We start from the raw sequence: 16,469 nt of genomic DNA on the forward strand, positions 1-16,469 counted from the left end.
GCATACACAAAAATCAACTCAAAATGGATTAAAGAACTAGACATAAGACCTGAAACCATAAAATACATAGAAGGAAATATAGGCGAAACACTACGTGATTTGCACATCAAAGACATCTTTACAGACACATCACCCAAAGCAGTGATAGTGAAGGCAAAGATCAACAGCTGGGACATTAATTTTCTTATTCACGACAAAGAACTATTTTTAGTTTTATCAATGATTGGTTTCTTTTTCATCTTCCCTTTCATTGACTCTGATCTTATTTTTATTTAATTTTCTCCCCTTGGCTCAAATTGATTATAATTTGGTCTTCTGCTTTTAGTTTCTTCGGATGGCAACTTCGAAGTTTAGGATATTTATTTTCCCCTAATTTAGCATTTAAATCTAAAAATTATGAAGTACAGAAACTCATTCTCCTTATTGAGATAAATTTTAATTTCTATTTGATTCAATATATTTTAAAATCTCCCATGTGATTACTTCTTATTTCGATTTTCTTTAGAAATGTTATTTAATATCTCAGTCGTTGTTGTTATCCCAAATATCCTTATTTAATTAATCTCATTTATTGCTCTCAGGGAATATGTTTATAAAATACCAAACTTTCATATCAGTTGAGACTCATTTTATAATCCTGATTATTGTCCGTCTTAGTGAACATATCATGGGAACTTGAAAAAATGTTCATTCTGCAGTTGTTGAGTGAACTGTCCTATAAAATTTATCAAGTCAAATTGGTTGATTGTGCTAAGTCTTCTCTATCTTGGTTCTCTATATATTCTATCAATTATTGATTAAAGTTGAAATCTCCACTTAAATTTTGGATTTGTTTTTGGATTTTCAGCACTCTAATATTTTACTTTATGTACTTTGAAGCTCTGTTATTACATCTTCTTAATTAATAATTAACCCCTTATTCTTATGAAATTCCCCTCAATATCTATGATAGTACTGTGGATTGAATTTGTTTCCTGATATCCATATAGTAAACCAGATTAATTATGAATAAGCTTACTGTTATGATTTTTTTCTTTCTTTTAACATATTTTCATTTCTAAATTGAGAAATGGTTTCCTTTGGTTCCTTTTTAGATAATATGTAGTTGGATCTTGGTTTTTAATTGTTTGAAAAAGTCTGTCATTTAGTTGGAGTATTTAGTCCATTTACACTTAATGTAAATATCATATAGTTGAATTTCAACTCTCCATTTAGTTGTTGTCCATTTGTTTTATTTTATTTTATTCTTTTCTTTGGATTTGTTACTAAGTATGTTTATATTCTCTTTTTCTCCAATATTTCCTATTAACCCTGTTTATTTTCAATTTTATTGGTTCTTCTAAGACTAATAATATGCATTTTAACATAGCATAGTCTATTTTCAATTGGTAACATAGTTCTTTATATGTTGTGTGCATACACTACATTATACTTCCGTTTCTCCTCTTCCATCCTCATATAATTTTTATGTTACATTTTAGTTCCATATTAAATATCAACACATTGTTATTATTTTGCTTTATGATGTAATTTGCCTCTTAAAATATATTTAAAAATTTAAACCAATCTTCTTTTTCCTTCCCCAGAAGCTTGCTATTTCTAGAGCCATTTTTTGTCTGAGATTCCATCTGGTGTTATTTTTCTTCTGCATGAAGAACTTTCCTTTAACACTTTCCATAGAGCAGATCTGTTGGCACTAAATTTTCTTATAGTTTCACCAAAAATGTTTGCATTGGCTGAGGTCGTTCTTTAGTAGTTACTGAAAAAGAAAAGCTTGCATGTTCAAAACTATGGAACTCTGGCATTTGTTTTAGAGAATTATTAAATTTGTCCTTGTCTCAGATTTTTGTTTCTTAATGTTATTATAACTATTACACTATTGTCATTAGTTTCTGAATTTCGCTATGTATTTGCCAGAACCTGATCTTTTTCATCTTTAAATGTGCCTTGATATTTTTACCTGGCTGCCCATAGGATTCCTTCCATAACTCTAAAGTTTAAAATTTTAATGCTTACCCCAGTGTTCACAGAGTGAATCATTTTTTCCTTCCCTTCAGATGCTGTTTTGTGGTGTTTCGAAGTATCTTTAATTTTAGAAAATGTTCCTGAATTACAAATATTTGTTACATTATAGTACTTAGGTTTAATTCCAGGGATTCCAATTATACATATATTGTAAAAAAAATTATGTTTATAATATATTCTCTCATTTAAAATTATTTCCAACACATTTTGTTCATTTTTCTCATTTCTAGCTTCTCTGTTTCTTGTGCTTTGTAAATGACTTGTAAATGACTTTTAACCCACAGTTACTTTAACTTTATTATATGATAACTTTGCTTTTTCTTCCAATTCAATTTCATCTGTGTCTGTTGTCTTCTAACTCATCCATGCAGCCTTGTGTTTCTACTTTAGCACTTTAAAATTGGTTGTTTTAAAATTGGTTGTTTTATATTTCATGAGAAAAATGTTGTGACTTCAGTTGTTCTTTCATACATGGCAACCCTTATCTGGCAAGGATATCTTTATGTTACTAGGTCATGCTCTTTTTTCCCTTATAAAATATTTTATGTTGTTATTTTACTCACTCTTTAATTGTTTTTATTGCGCACAAAGAGTTTCCAGGAATAGTCATTTGTTACAGGTTCTTTTTTTCCTTTTTTTTCAAGATTTATTTATGCATACAAGAGCTGGGGTGTAGACCAGAGGAATGGGGAGTAAGAGGATTCACCAGAGACAGAGTGGGGAGCAGAACAGGCAGACTGACTGAAATACACTGCTGAGGAGAGAAGCGGGGAGACAGGAGAGGTGTGCTGGGCCATGTGGGTCAGATCCCGGGCCAGGGATTGAACTCATGCTGCAGTGACTGCTGATAGCTTCTTAGTGCTGAGACTTAATCCCTTGCACCACCAGGGAGCTCCTTTTTTATGTTCTTGCGATGAAAACAGGAAAGTGTTAAGGATGTCTTCCTCACAATGCTGCAGAACAGATTTTGTTCTAACAGGGTGATTAGCATGGTGCTGTGTCCTCTGCATTTGTAAACTGGACAGGCTCTAAGGGTGTGCCCTTACTCCACTTTCCACACTTATTTTGTGGACACAACACAGGGCTTTGGCTCTGTGCTTTCTCATGTCAGGGGACATAGTCTTGTTAAAGTTTTTTCATTGTATTATTTTAATTGAGGTAAAGTCAGCTTACAAGACTGTACATGATTTATGTTTATTACCACCCCACACCCCACACCAAAGCACCAGTAATCCAGTAGAGGCACTGGCCTTCTTTCTGCATGTCTCCTTTCCTCCTACCAAGAGCTCCTGTAGAGACTCAACTGACTTTTATCATCCTGCCATTAATTTCAAAATTTATATCTCATTTTGTCAACATTTAAATATTCATGTTTTGTTATTTTTTTCCCTTTCTTTTGTCCTAAATAAAGGGTAATATTGAAAAGGAATTCATGTTCACATTTGAATTATCCTTTAAAATACATACGAAAAAAGAAAAGAAAAAATAATTACCATATTCATTTATTTATTTTATTCTATTACAAAGTAAACACATTGATATAATTTATGATCTCAAAAATATTGGAAATCCCAAATGTATTTTCACTGAATTTTCCACTATTTGACCTTTCATCATGTACTTTTTGGGAAAAGTCTCCAAATACAGAGTTAGTGGCAATAAAATCCCAACAGTTTACAGAATTGAGTTAATTGCTGAATCTAAAGTCTAAAGTCATTGTATCCCATTCATAAGCATTGCACTGTCTTCTTGTATTGCATTATTTTTTCTCAGGCATAATTAAAGTTGGGATAATAAAATGTTACTGTAAAGTTATATGAGGTTTTTTACCCTTTTTGTTTTCTAGAGATCCACAGTACACTTAACTCTTTTTGAGTTGTAGTCAGAATGGTCACCAAATGCCAAATATATCAGAAGTCTTGTTTTTTACTTTAGAAATAGTGAAGATAGGGGCTCTGGGGTTCTCTTTATCATGAGGTTAAGAACATACAGATATTGCTTCATAAAACAGGCTGCTAAGAAAACCATATTTGAGAGTCCATGCTACAAACCTCTTCACCAGGAATAATTGATTGACATAAATTCTAAAATGCCACAAACAAAATAAGCATATTTCATAGATTAAAAAAATACATAACTTTATAATAACTTTGAGTCTTACAAAATTTTTAACTTTTACTTCTTTCCATACATGCATATTCATGTATTCTCTGAAAATATATATCTCACTGAAGGCATATTTCAAATTTGTTTTTCTGCATAGAATTTAAAAGGTATAGCAAGGACTGGGTCTTAAATTTTGTCTGACAACTGGATATATCTTGTTTCCATGGTGACTAACACAGCCCAGTAGTCAGCCTATTAAATATCACTTACATTCAGCTACTGGAACTGAAGTCAGATTTTTAGTTAACTGTAGTTCTGCCAGAAAGACACTAAATGAGATATTTCCTGGTAAGACTTGGTTTACTGGGAAACACTTGGTGATAGCACTTTTTCTTCTTTTGCCATATTTACTCCTGCACTTCCCCACTGCACATATCAACTTCTTTATTTATAATGGGGTCTGATATGCAGCAGTTCTCAAGATTGTTACCCAGACAACAAATGACCTTGACCTTTATTTCATTCTTCATCTTCCTTAGATTTCTTGTCTAACAGCTTTTTTGTATTTTCTGAGTGGCAAACATTGTTGTAGTAGTTGTTTTCTGTTGCAGATTACTTTTGGTTTACAGGGAATGATTAAGTGTTCATTTGGGCAAAGATTTTTCTTTGACATGGAGAAAAATGAAATAAAGGAAAGTTTATAATTTTTGCATGGCCTTTTCAAATATTCTATAATAAGAAAATGATATGTAGTTTTAGTGATGGAGCCAGAGGGATAGATTTGAAATAATTAAAATAGGTGAGTTATTGATCCACAGAAGAAAACAATTGCATAAGAAGTCAGTTTAGGTTTGTATGAAAAACAATAAGTTTCCATTTGGGATATGAAGAAGAGGACTGAAGTTAGGAAGTTAATTACACTTTTTTAAACCGAGTGACATCATATATGTCTGAAGATGTTTGTTCCTATAATTCAGCTGACAAGATTGAAACCCAGTGGACTTCAAAAATTTTATTGTTCCAACTTCAACATAGGTATGCATATATTTTATTGACATTGATATATAATTATATTGAAATTGAATATAACTGAAAGGTCATAACTTATTGCATAATAACTCTATAAAGTAATCTGTTCCTATTTTATAAGGAAACTCAAAGATGTAAAGTGGATTCCAGATTTTATACCTTAAGCTCTTACCTGTGACTAATATCTCCTTACTGATATATCTTCTTAAATTATTTAATCTTCTTTTAACCATGCTACCCCATCCAGTTACTTCTGCTTAACCCACATAGAGATACAAGAAATGATCTTTTCCAAAACCTCATTTATGTGACCTATGAGAAAAACTAAACTCTTGTGCAATACTACTGGTCTAGAAGTGTCATGGAGTTGCAGAGTCACAAAATTGAGGAATTTGATGCCTTGTGCAATATTTTCACAGTTGTGTGTGTGTGTGTGTGTGTGTGTGTATGTGTGTTTGTTTGTGTGTGTGTGAGAGAGAGCATGCACTCAGTCTGGATGCTGGGGGAATAGTACTGGAACTGGGAAGAAAGTTAAGCTTGAAATAGTACCTACTTCATCGTTGGTATGCTCCATGAAGTAGATAACAACAGCTCCATAAAATATACATTTCTGGGAATCTCAAGGCAAGAGGGAATTTCCCTCCCTCCTGGACTTTCTGCTTTTCCCATTTGATCACTTATTCTTTAGATTTTGAATGAGAATTTCACAGAATTTCAGCTATGGCTGACTTTGCTAGAAGTTTTAATTGTTTTGGAGACTTCCCTTTACAAAAAAGGAGAATGGTCCCAAGGTAACAGCTTCAGAACAAGAGTATATATTCCCCACCTTCAATATTAACAATTTCTCATGAATGAATCCAAATAAGCAATTGAATTTTGGGGAACAGAGTCCACAAGGTAAGGAGAATTTTATCACCAGGATAACAAGTATATTTTATATTTCCCTCTGTTTTCTTCTGAACTTAGCAATGTGCTGTTTTATTTATGTGGTGTATCAAATTGGGCAGGTGGTAGTTGTCCACCCCAGCAAGAAAGAAGGAGATTCATTATCTGTAGAATATGCAGAAAATAATGAAACAGACTATAATCTCTGTGATCTTTAACACCATGAACTGGCAATTTCAAACAATGCAATGATAAAATACATCCCTGTGCCAGAACAGAAAGCTCCCCCCATTGGTACTCCATCAATACAGTACTTTCTGAGAAATGATTCACCAGTCTTTATGTTGATGGTTTCCTGATCATTTCAGCCATTTGAATTATGAAATAGATTCATTAGGAAAACTCATAGTAATAGAATTATCTGAGTTATTTCACTTTCAAGCATGTTTGCTTATTTACTTGGCCTTCATAACTAGAGACAGTTAGCTAGGTGCAGAATCTGTCAGTCATCTTTATCCCTACCTTATCATAAATGTGTATGTTCATTGTTTCTGGAAAAGAGACTGCCCTTAAAGCCTAAGAACCATCTTAACTTTTCAGTTCTTTTTGCTTGTGGTTTTTTTTTTTTCCAAGATTTATTTATTTATGCATACATGAACTGGGGTGTAAGTCAGAGGTGTGGGTGTTGAGAGGATTCACCAGAGACAGAGTGGGGAGCAGAAGAGGCAGACTGACTGAAATACACTGTTGAGGGGAGCAGCAGGCGAGGCAGGAGAGGTCTGCTGTGCCTTGTGGGTCAGCTCCCTGGCTGGGGATCGAACCCATGCTGCAGTGGCTGGTGATACTTTGATAGCGCTGTCTTTACCCCTGCACCACCAGGGAGGCCCCCTTTTTGCTTGTATACCCAATTAATTTCTATGTTTTGAAAGGTGGGTAATGTTTATTTTTGTTTTTCAATTAATAGATTTTTTGGGGCGAATACATTTAGGCTTACAGAAATAGTGAAAGTACAGAGAAATCCCACCTACCCCCTGACCCCACTCCTGCATAGAACTGAGGGTGGGTTGTCCAGTTTTGTCCTGGGGACACCCTTCTGTCTCCTGTATTGGGATTTGCTCCTGAGGGCGGAGATGGTTGCATAGACAACTTTTTAAATCCCTACTTCTGAAGCTCACTCAGGTTTTGTTTTTTGGATGTTTGCCAACCAATGAGAACAGGCTTCTTTCCCTGCAGTCCTTTTCTCATCTGTGCCCAACTGAACAGCAGCTTTTCTTGCAACGCACCTGCACCACTTTCCGTGACTCACAGCTCCCTATGTCATTCTGAGCATGTGTGCTTATTCCCTCTTATTCTTCTAGCATGTTTGATAGTTAACTTTGGAAGAACAAATGCTAAACTGTCATGCATCTAATTTGTAAGACTTTATAATGCCAAATCATGACACAGCAAAATTTACTGTTAAAAGCTGAAGGCAATGGTCAGAGACCACCAAATCTGTTTCTTAACAACTCAGAGGATAAATACTTTGGGATAATACAAAGTTTTGGGAAAACCCTCTTAACTCTATCTTTAATAAATTCTTCAAATAAGCAGTTACAAATGATATAACCCTGACTATTATATTTGGAAACCATCAGATTTCCAGAAATGGAAAGGATAGAAATTACATAAAACAAAGAACTGAAGAACTTGCAATGTTAAATACTCTGTCACAGTAAATTATATTCACAGAAACTAAATTAAAACATTATGAATTTTGTTAGAGTTTGATTTAAATCCTCCATCTTAACTTTTTCCAAAAGCATAACTAACAATTTCAAAGATAGCTTATGTGCTAGAATATAAAATGCCTTTGAAGACTTGGCTTCATTTTACTAAGACTTTTAATAACTTCATGTAATTAATACAATATTAAAGTCATTGATAAAAGATTGGATAAAAAACTAAATAAAAAATATCTGTTATGATACCTGCCTACATCTGACTGTATGTTTGTCCCATTTGCATTTCCATGTTATTTTAATAATACCATAAATTTTATATTGAATGTTTCCATGACCTTAACAAAAGTAGTATGTTGAGGTGAAATCAGACAGATTCATGTTGCAGCTCTCACCATCAACATAACTTTCATCACAGTATTAAATTTTCTCCAAACCCTATTTTTCCAGTCTGCAAATGGAAATTGAGTCTGAACTGAGCCCATGACTTGCTTTAAGCACTAGAAATGGATAGAAGGGGCGCTGGATCAATCCATACCTAAATCTTCGGAAGCCCTGAAAGCTTCTATTCCACAACCATAGTATCTGATTTCCCAATATGACATCATGCATTTCTCTTTAGCCCCGAAGTCTTGGGTATAAGTCTCCTTGATCAGATCAGCAAATTTGCTTTTAAACATATCTGTTTTTTTTTCCCTGGGAAACACTGTGCCTAGTCAGGGGATTCTCTCCAATGTTTTTGTGTATCCTGGTGTGAAATACCAAATCCTATTCTGCAAAACCTACAAACCCTTTGCCACCTGTTTCCTTTATTCTCTTCTAGTTTTTACTTGTGAAAAAGTGGAGATTCCACCTGTATCTCTTGTTTTCTGCTATTTGAGAGTAAGAGCTCTAAAGAGTAAATACCATCTATTCTCCCATCCCCAAATTCATCCACTGGAATCAAATACATATATTAATTGGTGTCTTTCCTCACCCACGTTGAAATCCTCACGATGCCTCCTGTGCAGGCTGCAGAGAGCCTTCCAGTTATTCATGTCAGGGCATCAAACTACTGATTCTGAGGTGCTCAGGCATCATGGAAGCCCAGGGATTGGGGGAGGGGGCTGACAACAGATATAATGTTTTTCTTCTTAAATACATTTCCCAGAAGCGACAGCTTAAAAAACAAAACATTGAAACAATGATGGTTTTTTTTAAAAGATTTATTTATTTATTTATACATGCACTGGGTACAGTCAGAAGCGCGGGAGGGTGAGAGAATTCACCAGAGCCAGAGGGGGGAGCAGAGCAGGCAGAAGGACCGAAGTACACTGCTGAGGGGAGCAGCGGGCGGCAGGAGAGGTCTGCGCGCCATGTGGGACCCTCGCCGGTGGCCGGGGATCGAACCGGCACTGCAGAGGCTGTGGGCAGCTTCGCAACCCAGCGCTCAACCAAGGCGCCACCGGAGAGGCCCAATGATGGTAATTTTGAAGAAGAAGAAAAAAAAAAAAGAGTTGTTAAAGGTCTCATAAAACATCCAGGGAAGATTTTGAAAGAAGTGCCTCTTCATTTAAGTGAAGGAAGCAGAAATGGGCACATCCTGAGATTCACAGAAAAGGCTACGAAGCTGGCCCCTCTCCCCCTGCAGGTCCCCTTCCACCGGCATCCTCACCATGCCATCCTGCCCCACGTGACGGCTTGCCTTTGCTTCCTCCTGCTGTTTTTCTACTTTAGTTGAAGATTTCTTACCAGAATGTTCTCCTCCAAGTATGCTTTTCCCTCTAGACTGTTTGCTTAGCTTAGACTTATACCTCTATACAAAACCTGTTCTTATACCTCTATACAAAACAAAAGATATGAAATCATGCCATTTCTATGATTTCAAATGTGTGTAGATTCTGTTCTTTTGACTTGATTTCTCGTCTCTGTATTTCTCATTACTAGCATCTTTCCTCAACTAATTCTGATTACCTTTGGATCCAAAGACATTCTTTTTTCTGCCCTCTCTCTTAATTAAGGACTTAGCTGAAAGGGAATCTAAAAACCATCCAAGCTCTCTCATTTGAAGAAATTGAAGGGTAGAAAGGTTAAATGACGTGCTCAGAGTAACCCAGCTAATTAGTAGAAATTGGAAGAGAGCCCAGGTTGGTATTACTCAGGGCTCACCATTCTTTAACTATTAAACCGTGCTCTCTAGATTATTTTATCAAAGGAGTTCAGAAATTTTTTACTTTTGAATTCATAGAGAATAAAGGCAAGAGCATAAAACCATATCACTGAACTGCTCAAAATTTCTGGTAAGTATAGGAAAAAAGAGGAGAAACATAACCAACATCCTCCTGGGCAAAACATTTGCTCAGGGTTTATACTTCCTTAACCTGCAGGGAAACTCCAGTAACTATACACCTCCTGCTGAAACACCAAGGTGAAATGCTGCAGGTGTTGGCACCTGCTCAACAGATATTTTTGAGACCTGGGCAGGGGGGATTCTTGGGAGAACTGTTCTTAGTAAACCTGCTCCGGTCACTGTTGCTCTCTGTTTGTATCTACTCATTTTTTCAGACAGTCGATAATTAACAACGTTTCGTAGCATGTTTAGACTCTTTTACCAAATAATACATCTTTTTTTTAAAAGATTTGTTTATTTATGCATACAAGAACTGGGGAACAGGCCAGAGGTGTGTGTGTGGGGGGGAGAGGCTGAGAGGATTTACCAGAGACAGAGTGGGGAGCAGAACAGGCAGATTGACTGAAACACACTGCTGAGGGGAGCAGCGGGTGAGACGGGAGGGATCTGCTGCACCATGGGGGTCACCTTCCTGGCTGGGGATCGAACTCATGCTGCAGTGGCTGCTGCTATCTTCATAGTGCTCTATCTTAACCCCTTGTGCCACCTCTGAGGCCCCAGAAATAACACATCTTAAGAGTGTAAAATGCCCAAACAGCCCAGTCTTCCCTCTTACTCTTGGCTTCTATATACATGTTGGGATTAATCCATTGCATCTCAACAGATGTTGTATCTATTGTTTTCATGCCCTCTATTTTCATTTGTTTAGGAATTTACTCGATTTTCATGTAGCATAAACTCATGGTGCAGTGGATTTCAGGAAATTTCCTGTTCTCAGGGTGGACATTTTGTCTACTTCCTCATTGAATACATAGGTATTGATTCTGCACCACCCTGTCTTGAGATAGAGGCTGGAGAAATAAATAAATACTGAATAAGACTGACCATGTTGCACACTTTATGCAATTGTCAGTATGTCAGGGATACATGCTTAACAAGTGTAATAAAATGTTGTAATAACAGAAATTAAAAAGTAGTGGTAGGAAAGAGAATGGTGATAATTCACCTTGTGCCAGAAAATTCTACCTAGACCGTGTAGTTTCCTGACAAGACCTGAGATACTGTGGGGACTGGCCAACAGAGGCAAAATGGGGGCCTTTGTTCAATAATTATTGTGGAGTTCCAGACAGTAACAGCAGGCTCTTAAAACAAGTCTGTGGCCCTTTTGAGCCCCAAACCCTGTGTGACTCACAGGGTCTCCCACTCACAATTTATACTTCCTTAACCTACAGGAAAACTCCAGTTAACTATACACCTCCTGCTGAAACACCAGAGTGAAATGCTGCAGGTGTTGGCACCTGCTCAACAAATGTATTATTTACATTATTTACATTTCTGGCCCCATTAGCCAGAAAAAAAAGGAACAGGAAGATCTTCAGAGGAAGTGGGAACAGCACAAGTGATCAGAAAGAGGGCACTGGGTGTGAAGATTTGACAAGGCCCCTCTTGGTTGGAAGAAAGAGAACAAACAATGAAGAAATACAAATATCTTGAAGATGTCCCCCACCCACCGCGGTAAAACTGGTCTAATGAGTGATAGGTCTAAGGAAAAGCCTTTCCCATGGACTGAATCATGTGTTTCTACAATATCTTTACACAACAGACTGTGTTTGATCCAGAGACCTTGAGGCTGAGAGGTTGAGTCTCACTGCCAAGGTCGCTTGGATGCCTCATGGCTCTGGGCTTCAAACCAGGACCAAGCAATTTCCAAGTCGAGGAGTGCTGCCTCCCCGCCGTGGTACAGGTTTCGGTCTGCATAACCTGCATGGGCTTAGCTTTCGCTTTGCCTGCATGGGCTCATCTTTAAAAATTCCCTAAATGACTTTTTCTCCTATGTGTGGTGACACATCTTTCCAGTGACTTTGATTTCTGCATTCACTGCACCCTGCTTTTCCCCGCCATTGCTTTGTCTGAGGGCTTACCCTGCACTCCTTAAGGTGACACTATCTCCACCTGTTTTTCCAGACCCCAAGTTTTGGCTAACTCCCTTCAAACATAAGGGAAAGCCTATTAGGAAGAGTTGGGGGGTCGGCACCGTCATTTTGTAGTTAGGTGTCTTGGGAATCTGATCAGTTGAGTCTACATTGTTCTTTCAAGAACTGGCTGTTTTCTTCTAGACCCCATTGATGACAGAGTCCCCCTCAGGCAGTAGGTGTGTCTGCTTAAAGGATCCTTCTTTTCTGGAATTTACTTAGATTTATGATGTGCATCTTATCTGGATTGTTTGAGTAGTCAGAGTGAAATATACTGAAATATACTGCAGAGCAGAGCAGTGGGCAAGACAGGAGAGGTCTGCTGCGCCATGTGGGTAGCTCCCTGGCTGGCCAGGAATTGAACTCATGCTGCAGTGGTTGCGGACAGCTTCATAGTGCTGTGCTTAACCTCTTGCGCCACCAGGGAGGTCCTCTGGTGAACATCTCTTAACCATGTTTTTTAGCAAAGAGCTGCCAGACCATACATCAAGTTGTCTTCCCTGGTACTTTGGTTGGTATTCCCATTTCCAGAGGGGAGGTATATTCAAACACTCAGTGGTGCTAAAGCTCCTCTGCGGAGAAGCTCTATCTGCCTGTCACCATGGGGAGAGTTGCTTCAAATCAGATGGAACAGTGGACAGATAGAAAGAGTGCCAGTCTTGACAACAGCATCAGGGACTAGATCAAGCCACGCACAATCTATGTCTGGACTTCTTGCTAGCAATGAAATAAGCTTCTTTTGCTCAAATCTTTGTGGTTTAAGCACCCTGATGCAGAAGTGATTCAATGAGGTGTGTGTGTGTGTGTGTGTGTGTGTGCATGTTTTTTGAACACAAGGAAAACAATATCTCGGGGACATTATCTATAAACGCTGAACACGTCTTGAGATGGCTAAGTAACATGTATAAGGAGAGCTAGAATTAAAGAAATGCTGCAAAGGGGCTGGGATATTTAGATGATGCGGGTGGAATGTAGGGACATGACGAAGGAAAACTGTAGAGGAGGAGGTTGACTAAATGATGTGATCCGGTTGACAATTGCTTATGTAAGTAACCATCATGCATCCAGACAATGTCTTTGGTTCAAACAGAGTCCCTGTGTCAACGAAATTATGTAATAGGTGGTTATTTGCAAGCCTTCAGCAAGTGATTTCTGTGAGAATAGTGAGACTATGTCTTATTCATGATTTTACTTGTTTCTATGTGTGTTTCAAAATAATTAATTTAGTTCGTGATATATACATGTCTAGGAACACCAGTAACTATAAAATCTCTGAAGTTGCTAATGAGCCGATCAAGACAGTCTTGTCTGTTTACAAAAGCTGAGGCATATTTCCAGATCAAGAATTCTAAGGCTTTTTCAGTGGCATCTGAGAACATTCCCTCTCATTTTCTTCTGTCTGGAGAGCGATAGCATCCTTTTCATGACTACTAATGCTGACAACACCTGGAAAACAGGGGCGTCTATGCCACCTACTGGAGTTTTGAAAGAAATGCATTTTCAATACAAGATGTTGCCTTCTTTCAAAAAATTTTTGATTTGTATTTAGTGTAAAAAGAAATCCCTCGAGTTCTCTGAAAATTTGAGAAATGCCTCCTCACAGGTAATGTTAGATGCACAGGTCAACTTTTTCTTTGTGGCAGTCAACCTAGAAGTTGTAGAATAACAGGCCTCCTGATACCATTTGCAAAAGTAAGGCTCTGCCTAAGTTATGTCTGGTGTTGCTTTGTGTCCATGTTAAAATGGGTACCTGTGAAGTCATATATCTTTTAACTTGCATCCCCTTTGTATACAGTGAGGTTAACATGTGTACTGTGATTAAATATAATCTCCCTTCTTCTGCGTGTGAATCCAGTTCACTCTAAATACATTCTTTATGATGATATGGACATCAATTATATCCCCCTAGTTTGCAGATTGCCAATCTAACATGTAGCTTTCCAATAATTTTCCTCCTTACAAGCTTCTTTCCACTAAGTCAAATTAAAGGTCTTCTCTGTGCATTTTTTTAAACATTTACTATCAAGATATTTAGATCAAGCATTATATATCAGTATGTTTTAGATAGAGGTGATATACATACATATACATCAGAATTAACATCTTTGCTATGTGAAAGGCATTGTCAAGAGAATGAAAAGATAATGAAAGATTGAAATGTTCAAATCACCTTTCTCACAAAGTGCTTGCCTTCAGAATAATAACCGAAACTCAGCAATAAGAAAACAAACAACCCAAATAAAAAATGGAAATCTATCTAAAAAAGACATCATCAAAACTTTTTTAAATGTTTATTTTTTTTGATGCTAACAATAATGAAAAGATGGAGAAGATACAGGCCCTGCGGCCCTTTCTCATACATTAATGCTGGGGATACAAATCCCATCCATTTTGCTGAAAGCAATATGCTGCTTGATCATACAGCTACCCATGTACCGTCACATGACCTAGAAATCCCACCTGCCCATTTGTATTTACCCAGATAAATGAAAACTTGTGTTCACACAAAAATCACATGCACATGTTTATAGACACATCAATAATCATAATCATTATTATGCAACATCACAATTAGCAACCATTGTACAGCGATAATCATAATCAACAAGAAACTCTGCAACCTGGATTGTGTATGTTTGGTGCATGGATCAGCTATTATTTCCACACATGAAATGTTATTTAGCAATAAAGGAAATGCATTATTGATTTATCAAAGTATTAATCTTAAATTCATGTCGCCAAATGAAAAAGTAGAACCGAGAGAGACTAATTGTTTGATTCACTTTGTATAACCTTTTGGAAAAGGTAAAATTGTAGCAAAAGAAAAGAGACCATTGGTTGTCAGAGTAGAACAGGGCTTTGATTAAGTGTGAGCAGCAGAAAGGAATATGTGTGGTGATAGAACGGTTCTCAAAATAGCATACGTCCAGTGGAGAAGTTTCTATGTATTTATACCACCACAAAGAGTACGTTTGACTATATGCAATTAAGTAAAAAAAAAAAGAATATAAGAAATATAAATATGTGACATATAAAGAAACATGATATATTGAGGGTGGAGAAGAAAATTACTGACCGAAGTAGTTTGGAAACCATAATTTTAATGAGATACCTAAGACTGAAGACAGAACAGGCAGACTGAGGAAATACACTGCTGAGGGGAGCAGCGGGCACGACAGGAGAGGTCGGCTGCCTCATGTGGGTAGCTCGCTGGCCAGGGATGAAACTCAGGCCATAGCAGTGATAGCGCTGAGACTTAACCCCTATGCCACCAGGGAGGCTCACATGTTTTGAAATTATTTTGTCTTTTAGGTTCATGATTCTTATAATACCTTAAAGAATTGCTTTCTTTTTTTTTTTTTTTCTAGTCAGACTTGAATTAACAAAATTGGCTGAGTATCGAATTCTAGATAAGATTTTTAAAATCTTTTTTTCCTCCTGGCCTATAAGGCATTACTGAAAAGAAGTCCGATACAAATCTTGCTCAGTGTGGGGAAATTTATTTTTCTCCTTGGAAACTCTTTGGATTTTTTTCCTCCCTCTTATCATTAATGCTTGAGAATCTGGTAATTGTCAAGCTGCTGGTTGCTTTTATTTTTCTATCTTGCTTCATCTTCACAGACCCTTTCAATCTGAGTATTCAAGCCTTAGTTTTTTGGAATTCTTCTCTCTGATAATTCATTTTTTTACAGACCCTTTTCCATTCCTCTCTAATTTCGAAAGGAGGCAGATGTTAGCATATCTAAGCATACTTTCTTCATTCTTTTTTCTTTTTAACTTTCCTTCTTTTAATCATTTTTGTATTGCATTCTTAGAAATTTCTTGACTTGGTCTTTCAGTTGATATTATTTTTATTTTTATCCAGTTATTCTGATCACCTGTTAACTTTTAATAAGCTAGCAATGCATGTGTATGTGTAAAACTGATATATAATTCCTAGGTTATTTGTAGTTGTGAACCTTATTTCATGAAGGTGATATCCTCACTTATATTTTTAATTAGTCTCAAACTAATGTTTACCCATTGTCTCAGTACTGATTTCTTATGGATATAGGTTCAGCTCCTAGTTGAACTTTTTGTACTAATTCAGCATTTTTGGCTTTGCCTGAATATCTGTTGGTCCTTGAGTGTGTCTGCATGCTTGTGTGAGATTGGTTCTGTTATTGCTTTTGTATCAGTCTCTGGAAGTATTTAGAAGCCTGTTATTGTTTATGTCTTTATGTGAGTTGTTGTGAGTACTCTTGTTATTTTCATGGTTCATCGCATATCAAGGACAATGTCCCATTCTCTGATAGAAATTTTTTAAACCTTAGTCTCTTGCTCCTGTTTCATGTAGGACTGCTGCTGCTGCTGCTTCCTGGACCAAGAACTCGAAGGTATTCATCAATTCATCATATTGTT

The sequence above is a fragment of the Talpa europaea genome (genome assembly GCF_964194135.1).
Source record: "Talpa europaea genome assembly, chromosome: 5".
Lineage (NCBI taxonomy): Eukaryota > Metazoa > Chordata > Mammalia > Eulipotyphla > Talpidae > Talpa > Talpa europaea.